The sequence below is a fragment of the Ursus americanus genome, chromosome 27, assembly GCF_024610735.1.
Source record: "Ursus americanus isolate L20-20 chromosome 27, mUrsAme1.1.p, whole genome shotgun sequence".
Classification (NCBI taxonomy): domain Eukaryota; kingdom Metazoa; phylum Chordata; class Mammalia; order Carnivora; family Ursidae; genus Ursus; species Ursus americanus.
The window spans coordinates 33,985,301-33,996,543 of record NC_142153.1 but is presented as its reverse complement, the minus strand read 5'-3'; the positions used below and the strand labels follow the sequence as shown (position 1 = coordinate 33,996,543).

Below are 11,243 nucleotides of genomic sequence, written 5' to 3'. Positions count from 1 at the left end.
GGATCATATCCTGAGCCACCCAGGTGTCCCACATATATATATATTTTAAAAGAAAAACGTGAACAATCCTAACTTAATCAGTGTCATAGAAGTTGTACAAGTGAATTACTTTTATGATTAAATTTAAAGTCCCTTGTATGTGAAATGGTTTCCAATTATTTGCTTTTACAGAAGTTGAAAGGATCAAATCAAGTTGGTAGCTTGATATATCATTAAAAATACTTTAAGATTACTGTTTTCCTTTTATCATGTAACTTGCAAGTTGTCAAATAATTGCCAGCGATTCTCAAAAGGTATTAAATGTTGCTTTGTGTTTTTTTTCTAACTGGATAAAAGTGGATATTAAATAAACTATTACTTATGTTAACGGATACATTTAGAAAAAGTGATAAAACAATGTCAGTATAAATTAAATGAAATGTTTATAAAAATTCTGAGATATAAACATTTTTAAATATTTAAACTTAGTATAAAAACATTTAGTACAAACAATGTGTAGGTGAAATATATTTTTTAAAACTTATTTAAGTAGGCATAGGAAAAGAAACAATTTGAAGTGATAAAGGAAGTCTCACTTCATTTATCTCCATGTAGTGATCCAATTTCCATGATCCCCTCATTTTTTTCCATTGATTATCTAACAACTTTATAATTTGTTAGATTTATAAATGTAATTATAAAATATAAAATGTGGGGCGCCTAGGTGGCACAGCGGTTAGGCGTCTGCCTTCAGCTCAGGGCGTGATCCCGGCTTTATGGGATCGAGCCCCGCATCGGGCTCCTCCACTATGAGCCTGCCTCTTCCTCTCCCACTCCCCCTGCTTGTGTTCCCTCTCTTGCTGGCTGTCTCTCTCTCTGTCGAATAAATAAATAAAATCTTTATAAATAAATAAATAAATAAATAAATAAATAAATAAAATATAAAATGTATAGATGGACATGAAATAGGTATGTCCATTTCTGACCATATCTTTTCTTGGCCTAATAGTACTTTGAAACCATTATGGCCCTGAACAAAGTATTTACATATGTTAGAGTGAATCTTCTCATTTTTGGGTTCTATAAAGTTGACTTAGTTATTTGCAAATTCTATATAAAAAAAATCAGAACATTTTTCACATCAGTCAAAAAGCTTAGCGTTTAACTGGGATTTAAATACTCATAAACAGCGAAATTTATCCATTCATTTAAAATTTATTTCCTGTCTTTAATCCATTCTTTTGAAAAAAGTTTGTGTAGAAATATATATAGAAATATATATAGAAATATATATAGAAATATATATACACACACACACACACACACACACACACACACACACACACAGGGGCGCCTGGGTGGCTCAGTCATTAAGCATCTGCCTTTGGCTCAGGGAGTGATCCCAGCATTCTGGGATCGGGCCCCACATCAGGTCCTCTGCTAGGAGCCTGCTTCTTCCTCTCCTACTCCCCCTGCTTGTGTTCCCTCTCTCGCTGGCTGTCTCTCTCAAATAAATAAAATCTTAAAAAAAAAATGTGTATATATATATATGTGTGTATATATATATATATATATATTTTTATACACACACATATATATACATACATATATATATACATGTATATATGTGTGTATATATATATATATATATATACACATCCCTACAAAAGATGCTAGTCTCGCATTTCCCCATCTTTTTCCTCTTCAATTCCCCTGATATAAAGGGCATTATTACACCTTACTAAAACTTCACCCATCATCCAGACAATGCTCCATCTGTGTGTTCTTGTGTGTTTGCACACTGAATATTCATATAGCCATCTGCTTACACCAGGTAGCCTGTCTACTCCATTCCCCACTTAAGCGGCACCATTACTTCCTGTTAATCCATTGAGGAAAGATTTGGGTTTGAGGGGCAAACTCGTCTCAACTCCAAGCAAGTGCTGCAGGCCACTCACTGCCTACCCAGTTGTCATCTGTACCTCATGACTACAGTCTTTAATTTTTTGAATTGTTTTCTCTGTCAGACATACACATGTTTTGTGTGGTTGGCCCCTAGGCCCTTCAGTGTGGTTAATATTAATGTGAATAACTTAAATTTTTTTTCTAATACAGTTTCCTGATGGGATTGCTGTAGAATAAGGGAATGATGTGATCAATCAGTACATAATCCTACAATCTTACTGCAATGCCAAATCTGTTTAGCTAGAATCAGTGGTTTTGGTTTTAAACAGAAAATCAAATTTATAAAATACATTTGGCCAGCACCAAGTTAGCTCTGAAGAAGGGAATGAGTCAGGCAACCTAGTGGGCATAGTCTGGTTCTGGATGGCTGATGACTCCCAGACACATTAATCAGCATGCCCACCCTGATGTAAGAAATAAGGCTCTGTGGGTTCAGACAGTCTTAATTAAAGCAAGCCATCAGACCTGGGAAACCTTCAGCTGCATCTCATTAATTTCAGGTTACACATAAGTTAAGGATTGCTCCATAATGAGTCTCAGCCGTGAGTTACAGATGTTCAGTTTGTTAGAGTAACCTTAGCCAGTCTCACTTAAGCGGATCTAGCATAGATGCACTGAGTTAGTATAACAAGGAATATTTAACAAGGGTCCAAATTCCCAGACATCCTTAGGGCTACTACATGCCACGGGCAATAATGCTTCCTCTCCAATTTCAAACTCGATTTGGCCTATATTTAGTCCAATATGTTAGATCAAATCATTAAAATTCATAACATTCACTTGGTTGTGGCATATTATCATTTTTATGTATCATTGGATCTGATTTCCTAGTAGTTAAGAATGTTTGGGACTATGTGCGTGATGGGTATTAATTTTACAGGGTTTTTTTTTGTTTTGTTTTTTGTTTGTTTTGTTTTGTTTTTGGTAATAATTTTGGCTTTGATACCAGGGTAAAGCTCTCCTTATAAAGTAAAAAGTACCTCCTCCTCTTCTATTTTCTTTAAAAAGTTGTGAAAAATTGGAGCTATTCTTTCCTACCTACTCAATTGAATTTACCAGTGAAATTAGTTGGATCTATAGTTTTCTTTGAGGAAAGGTTTTGATTAATAATTCAATTCTTTTATAGATGTATGGTTTGCCACATATGATTGTTTATTCTGTTTTGATGTTTTCTTATGTCATTTATTTACTCTAAGTTGTCAAATTAGCATAAAGTTATTCATGTGCTTAATATCTGTAGGAGATAGAGTTTTATGTAATATTTTATCAATATTAATATTGTATTTGTCTAGTGTTTTCTATCAACATTAACCTTTCAAAGTATCAAATTTTCATTTATTCCATTTTGTGTTTTTTTTTTTACCTGTTATTCGTTCTTACCTATATTCTTATTTCTATTTCTCTGTATTATTATAGCTTTATTTTGTTCTTCCTCTCCTAGGTTCTTAAGGAAAAATCTTTTTTTTTTTAAGATTTTATTTATTTATTAGTATGTCCGAGTGGGTAGAAGTTCAGAGGGGGATGGACAGGGAAAGAATCTCAAGCCAAATCTGTGCTGAGCACAGAGCCCCATGCAGGGCTTGATCTCATGACCCTAAGATCATGACCTGAGCAGAAACCAAGAGTGGGTTGTTTAAATGACTGAGCCACCCAGGAGCCCCATTGAAAAATCTTTGATAATTGATTTCATAACTTTCTCCACCAAAGGCATTATAAATGTGTCTATAAGCTATAGTTTAGTGGCATTTCCACAAGCTTTGATAATTTATATTTCCCTTTTCATGTAGTTCCAATGTATCTTGTAAGTTCGGTTACATTTTCTTCTATGACTTATGGATTGTTCAGTAAAGTTGTATTAAATATCCAAATATTGGGATTTTTTCCTGGATATTGAATTTATATTCATTTTTTATAAATATTATTTTGTTATTTTAGTCACCATACAGTACATCCCCAGTTTTTGATGCAATGTTCCATGATTCATTATTTGCATATAACACCCAGTGCACCATGCAATACGTGCCCTCCTTAATAACCATCACCGGCCTATCCCAATCCCCCACCCCCCTCCCCTCTGAAGCCCTCAGTTTGTTTTCCAGAGTCCACAGTCTCTCATGGTTCATTCCCCCTTCTGTTTACCCGCCTTCATTCTTCCCTTCCTTCTCCTACTGATCTTCCTATTTCTTATGTTCCATAAATGAGTGAAACCATATGATAATTGTCTTTCTCTGCTTGACTTATTTCACTTAGCATAATCTCCTCCAGTCCCGTCCATGTTGCTGCAAATGTTGTGTAATTGTTCTTTCTGATGGCTGAGTAATATTCCATTGTATATATGAACCGCATCTTCTTAATCCAGTCATCTGTTGAGAGGCATCTCGGCTCCTTCCACAATTTAGCTATTGTGGACAATGCTGCTATGAACACTGGGGTGCATATGGCCCTTCTCTTCACTACGTCTGTATCTTTGGGGTAAATACCCAGTAGTGCAATTGCAGAGTAGCTCTTTTTTAACTTTTTAAGGGACCTCCACACTGTTTTCCAAAGTGCCTGTACCAACTTGCATTTCCACCAACAATGTAGGAGGGATCCCCTTTCTCCACATCCTCTCCAGAATTTGTTGTTTCCTGCCTTGTCAACTTTTGACATTCTAACTGGTGTAAGGTGGTATCTCAAGGTGGTTTTGATTTGAATTGCCCTGATGGCTAATGATTTTGAACATTTTTTCATGTGTCTGTTAGCCATTTGTATGTCTTCATTGGAAAAGTGTCTGTTCATATCTTCTGCCCATTTATTGATTTGATTATTTGTTTCTTGTATATTGAGTTTGAGAAGTTCTTTGTAGATCTTGGATACTAGACTTTTATCTGTAGTGTCATTTGCAAATATCTTCTCCCATTCTGTGGGCTGCCTCTTAGTTTTTTGACTGTTTCCTTGGCTGTGCAGAAGCTTTTTATCTTGATGAAGTCCCACAAGTTCATTTTTTCTTTTGTTTCTCTTGCCTTTGGAGATATGTCATGAAAAAAGTTGCTGCGGCCGATGTCAAAGAGGTTGCAGCCTATGTTCTCCTCTAGGATTTTGATGGATTCCTGCCTCACATTGAGGTCTTTCAACCATTTGGAGTTTATCTTTGTGTATGGTGTGGGAGAGTGGTCAAGTATCATTCTTTTGCATGTAGCTGTCCAATTTTCCCAGCACCATTTATTGAAGAGACTGTCTTTTTTCTACTGGATGATTTTTCCTACTTTGTCAAAGATTAGTTGCCCAAAGAGCCGAGGGTCCATTTCTGGGTTCTCTATTCTGTTCCACTGGTCTATGTTTTTGTTTCTATGCCAGTACCATGCTGTCTTGGTGATCACAGCTTTGTAGTATAGCTTGAAATCCGTCAACGTGATGCCCCAGCTTTGTTTTTCCTTTTCAACGATTCCTTGGTGATTCGGGGTCTTTTCTGGTTCCAAACAAATTTAAGGGCTGTTTGTTCCAGTTCTTTGAAAAATGTCATTGGTATTATTATTGGAATGGCACTGAACGTGTAGATTGCTCTGGGTAGCATAGACATTTTAACTATGTTTATTCTTCCAATCCATGAGCATGGAATATTTTTCCATCTTTTTGTGTCTTCTTCAATGTCTTTCAAGAGTGATCTGCAGTTTCTAGAAGATAGATCATTTACCTCTCTGATTAAGTTAATTCCAAAATAACGTGTGATTTTTGGTGCTATTGTAAATGGAATGGATTCCCTAATTTCTCTTTCTTCCATCTCATTATTCATGTATAGGAATGCAACTGATTTCTGAGCATTGATTTTGTATCCCGCCACATTACTGAATTGCTCTATAACTTCAGGTAGTTTGGGGGTGGAGTCTTTTGGGTTTTCTATATAGAGTATCATCTCATCTGCGAAGAGAGAGAGTTTGACTTCTTTGCCAATTTGGATACCTTTTATCCCTTTTTGTTGTCTGCTGTTGCAAGGACTGCTAGTACTATGTTGAATAATAATGGCAAGAGTGGGCATCCTTGTCGTGTTCCTGATCTTAAGGGAAAGGCTTTCAGCTTTTCCCCGTTGAGAATGATATTCACTGTAGGCTTTTCATAGATGGTTTTTATGAAATTGAGGAATGTACCCTCTATCCCTACAGATCAACAGAACTAGAAGCTGGTTCTTTGAAAGAATAATAAGGAAAGGATGCTGTATTTTGTCAAATGCTTTTTCTGCATCAATTGAGAGGATCATATGGTTCTTGACTCTTTACTTGTTGATGTGATCTATCACACTGATAGATTTGCAAATGTTGAACCACGCTTACATCCCAGGGATGAATCCCACTTTGTCTTGATGAATAATCCTTTTAATGTACTGTTGGATCCTATTAGCTAGGATCTTGTTGAGAATTTTGGCATCCATATTCACTAGGGATATTGGTCTGTAATTCTCCTTTTTGATGGGGTCTTTGCCTGGTTTGGGGATCAAGGTACTACTGGCCTCATAGAATGAGTTTGATAGTTTTCCTTCTGTTTCTATGTTTTGAAACAGCTTCAGGAGAATAGGTATTATTTCTTCTTTGAATGTTTGGTAGAATTCCCTGGGGCATCCATCAGGCCCTGGACTCTTGTTTTTGGGGAGGTTTTTGATCACTGCTTCAATCTCTTCATAATTAATCAGTCTGTTTAATCAATTTCTTCCTGTTTCAGTCTTGGTAGTTTATAGGTTTCCAGGAAGGCACCCATTTCTTCCAGGTTGTTTAATTGATTGGCGTAAAGTTGTTGATAAAAGTTTCCAGTGATCCTTCCTATTTCATTGGTGTTTGTCATGATGTCTCCCTTTTCACTCATAATTTTATTAATTTGGGTCCTTTCTCTTTCTTTTGAATAAGTCTGGCCAGTGGCTTATCGATCTTATTTATTCTTTCAAAGAACCAGCTTCTAGTTCTGTTGATCTGCTCTACTGTGCTCCTGGTTTCTAATTCATTGATCTCTGCTCTAATCTTGATCACCTACCTTCTCATGCATGGGTTAGGCCTGTTCTTCTGTTCCAGCTCCAGCTTCTTGAGGTGAGAATATAAAAACTGTATTTTAGAATTTTCTATTCTTTTGAGTGAGGCTTGGATGGCTATGTATTTTCCCCTTAGGACCACTTTTGCATTGTCCCATAAGTTTTGGACTGATGTGTTTTCATTCTCATTGGTATCCAGATATTGTTTAAACTGATTTTTAATTTCCTGGTTTACCCAATCATTCTTGATAGGATGATTCTTAGTTTCCAAGTGTCTGAGTTTCTTCCAAATTTTTACTTGTGATTGAGTTCCAGTTTCAAAGCATTGTGGTCTGAGAATATGCAGGAAATAATCTCAGTCCTTTGGTATCGGTTGAGACCAGTTTTGTGATCCAGTATATGGTCTATTCTGGAGAAAGTTCCATGTGCATTTGAAAAGAATGAGTATTCTGTTGTTCTGGGGTGTAGTGTTCTATATATATCTATGAGGTCCATCTGGTCCAGTATATCATTCAAAGCTCTTCTTTCTTTGTTGATTTTCTGCTTAGGTGATCTGTCTATTAGTGAGAGCGGAGTGCTGAGGTCCCCTACTATTAACGTATTATTATCGATATGTCTCTTTATTCTGGTTAAGAGTTGGCTTGTGTAGGGGCGCCTGGGTAGCGCAGTCGTTAAAGCGTCTGCCTTCAGCTCAGGGCGTGATCCCGGCATTCCGGGATCGAGTCCCATATCGGGCTCCTCCGCTGGGAGCCTGCTTCTTCCTCTCTCACTCGCCTGCTGTGTTCCCTCTCTCGCTGGCTGTCTCTCTGTCACATAAATAAATAAAAAAAAAATCTTAAAAAAAAAAAAAAAAAAGAGTTGGCTTGTGTAGATTGCTGCTGCCCTGTTGGGGACATAGATATTTATAATTGTCATATCCACCTGTTGGACATATGCTTTAAGAATAATATAGTGTCCTTCTGTATCTCTAACTACAGTCTTTAGTTTAAAATCTAATCTGTCTGATATGAGAATTGCTACCCCAGCTTTGTTTTGAGGTCTATTGGCATGAAAAATGGTTTTCAATCCCTTCACTTTCAGTCTGGATGTATCTTTAGGTTCAAAATGAGTCTCTTGTAGACAGCAAATGGATGGGTCATGTCTTTTTATCCAGTCTGGAATCCTGTGGCCTTTTATGGGAGCATTTAGGCCATTCACATTGAGAGTGATTATTGAGAGATATGATTTTAGTGATGTCATGTTGCCTGTGAAGTCTTCGTTTCTATAGAATGTAAATTTCTGTTCTGTATCACTCTTGGGGCCATTTTACTTTTATAGAACACCCCCTTAATATCTCATGTAGGGCTGTTTTGGTGGCTTTGAATTCTTTCAGTTTCTGCTGATCCTGGAAGGTCCTTATCTCTCCATCAATTCTGAATGACAGCCTTGCTGGATAACGGATCCTTGGCTGCATGTTCTTCTTAGATAGAGCTTCGAAAATTCCCTGCCAACACTTCCTAGCCTGCCAGGTCTCTGTAGACAGGTCTGACATTATTCTGATATTTTTCCCTCTGTACGTAAGGATTTTCTCCCCACTGGCTGCTTTCAAGATTGTATCCTTGGATCTAATGTTTGCAATTTGCACTATTACGTGATGTGGTGTAAGTCTGTTCTCATTGACCTTGGGACGGGTCCTCTCTGCTTCTTGGACATGAATGCTTGTTCCTTCGCCAGATTAGGGAAGTTCTCAGCTATAATTTGTTCAAATATCTCTTCTAGACCTCACTCTTTCTCCACCCCCTTGGGGATTCCAATGATTCTGACATTGGAATGTCTCATTGAGTCAGTAATCTCCCGTAATCTGCATTCTTGAGATTGGATTTTTTTGAGGCAAGTTTCTGTTTTAACTTTCTTTTCTACCATCCCATCCTCAATTCACTAATTCGTTCTTCTGCCTCATTTACCCTGACTGTCAGAGCATCCAGTTTAGACTGCATTTGATTCATAGCATTTTTAATTTCTGCCAGACTCGCTCTCATTTCTGCCCTTAGAGATTCTATATTCTTGTTAATATTTTTATTAATAGTTTTTTCAAGCCTACACATCATCTTGACCATTGTTACAATGAAGTCCATTTCTGATAATTTGGTTATATCCATATCCATCAGTTCTGTCGCAGAGGCCACAGACTCATTATCTTTTCTTTGTTGGGGGGAATTTCTCCTTCTCGTCATTCTGATGAGTGGTTGTGGGGAAGTCCAGAGCCCAAATTATTGACTAGGACACAGGTAGTGTGCACTTGTTTTATAGGGACCTTAGGGATGTGGGCTTCTGGATTTTTCAGCCTGCCTTCTTGGGGAGGAGCCTGCCACGCTGAAATTCAGGCAATCCTGTTTGGGTGGAGTTGCCCATCCCCTGCGAGGGGGGATGGGGATGGACAAACGTGAGCTGGTATTTCCAGGCTTTTGTTCTCTGGTGGCTTTCCCTGGCGGTTTTCTGTGGCTCTTCTGAGAGTCAGAGCAGCAGTGGCCGAATCCTAGCCTCTGTCTCAGAACAGAGAGATCGCAGTCCGCTCTCCACGGAGCTCTCTTGGCCACTTTAACTCTGTTTCTATCGGTGCTGCTAAAAACTCTGCAGTGTCCCAGGATGTGCGCCCCACAGTTGGTTTCCCAGCCCTCACTTCTAAGGCCGACTCGTCTCTGTCCTTTGTGCTTCTAACACCGCCAGCCACCCCCAGTTCCCATGCATGCTCCCGAGCTCCCTGTTTAAGTATGGTTCGCGTGCGCTCTGGGGCACTGTGTGCACTCCCGAGCTTTCGGTTTCAGTCTAGTTCAAGTGTGCAGTCTGGAGCTCGGGTTTTCAGTCTGGAGCTCGGGTTTTCAGTCTGGTCACACGTGCATTCCCAGGCTCACGGTCTCAGTCTGCTCTCTCACGGGTGCCGGTCTGCGAGTCTGGCCTGCTCCCCAGGGCAAGTAGCCACTGCCTCCTGGCGCCCGAGCACATCAGCTCCCTCCCCCTTCCATTTATCCTCTGATATCTGTGTGCGGATTCACAGCTCCCTGCTTCGTACCCCAATATTCAGCACTGGAGATGTTCATTTGTAGAGATCCAGATGTATCTTCCTGTGTCTCAGGCTGATTCCGTGGGTGTTCAGGATGGTCTGGTAGATAACCAGCTCGACTCAGGGAACCAGCTGAGAAAGGGGTCCCCTACTCCTCCGCCATCATTTCTCCTCCTTGCAGAAAGTGGTTACTTTTCTGTTCATGGAGTTTCTGCTGCTCTTTTCTTCGTTTTTCAGTTGCATTCATAGGTATTCAGAATGGTTTGATAGCTCTCTCGCTGAATTCCTGGGACCAGACGAACTTTAGGTCTCCTGCTCCTCCGCCATCTTGGAACGTCCTTCTAGAAACTTCTACATTCACACACCTCTCAATGATCCAGCAATGATTATCTGGTTGGTGGATATTCCGTGGCCTCTTCTCACCTACCTCCCGTCCTTTCCGCTTGTTCCCTGCTTGTCAGCACCTTCAAATCCTTATGCTTGTTCAGAAAGTTCTGAGCATGTACGATGGAAATTTTCAAGAATATATACAGTGGATTCTCCAATTTCCACGTATTTCCAGGGTGGCCAAGGAGACTCCTGAAGTAGACACCAGAATCACCATTGAGAAGGGAGGACACTGATGCTGGAGTCTCTGGGTACCTGATTATCCCTTTGTCCCGGCGCGGGAGCAGTGGGGGCGGGCACCGGAGCCTGGTGGCGCTGGCCACAGGTCGACTCCCACCATCCCCACTGCAGTTGGTCTAGTAGTTTCGGAAGCCCATCTCCAGCTCTGCAGTGAGCAAGTTGGAGTGAATGAGAGCCAGCGACCGTGCAGTGCATGCATGCCGAATTTATATTTTTCACTTAATCGTTTTGATACTTTTTAGGTAAAAATTTTAATCTTGAAGCTTATTAGATTACATCTTTATAACTTTTAAATATGCTATGTAAGATCTTGTGTATTTAAAAAAGAATTTATAGCCTAAATTAGGATATGTGGTGAGTGTTCAATGTACACTTGAAACAATATATCTTCTGTACTTTAGTATAATATTTATATACTCAATTAAATCAGTTTTCATAGCGTTTATTCTACACTCATTTTTTTCTATTTCTATCAATTACAGAGGGAGAGTAGTTAAACACTCCATCTGTAATTTGGAGTTGTCCATTTCCATCCCAGGAGCTATCTGGTTTTGATTCACGTATGTTGACATTCTCATATGTATATGTAGACTTCAGGTTGTAATGTGTTCCTAGTGAACTAGTTATTTTACCATTATG

At 39.0% G+C, this 11,243-nt stretch overlaps 1 pseudogene; it reads right to left on the bottom strand.

Annotated features, from left to right (window-relative positions):
* Positions 1-1,652: 1,652 nt before the first annotated feature.
* LOC123784557 (small nuclear ribonucleoprotein F pseudogene) lies at positions 1,653-10,799 on the bottom strand (annotated as a pseudogene).
* Positions 10,800-11,243: the final 444 nt, after the last annotated feature.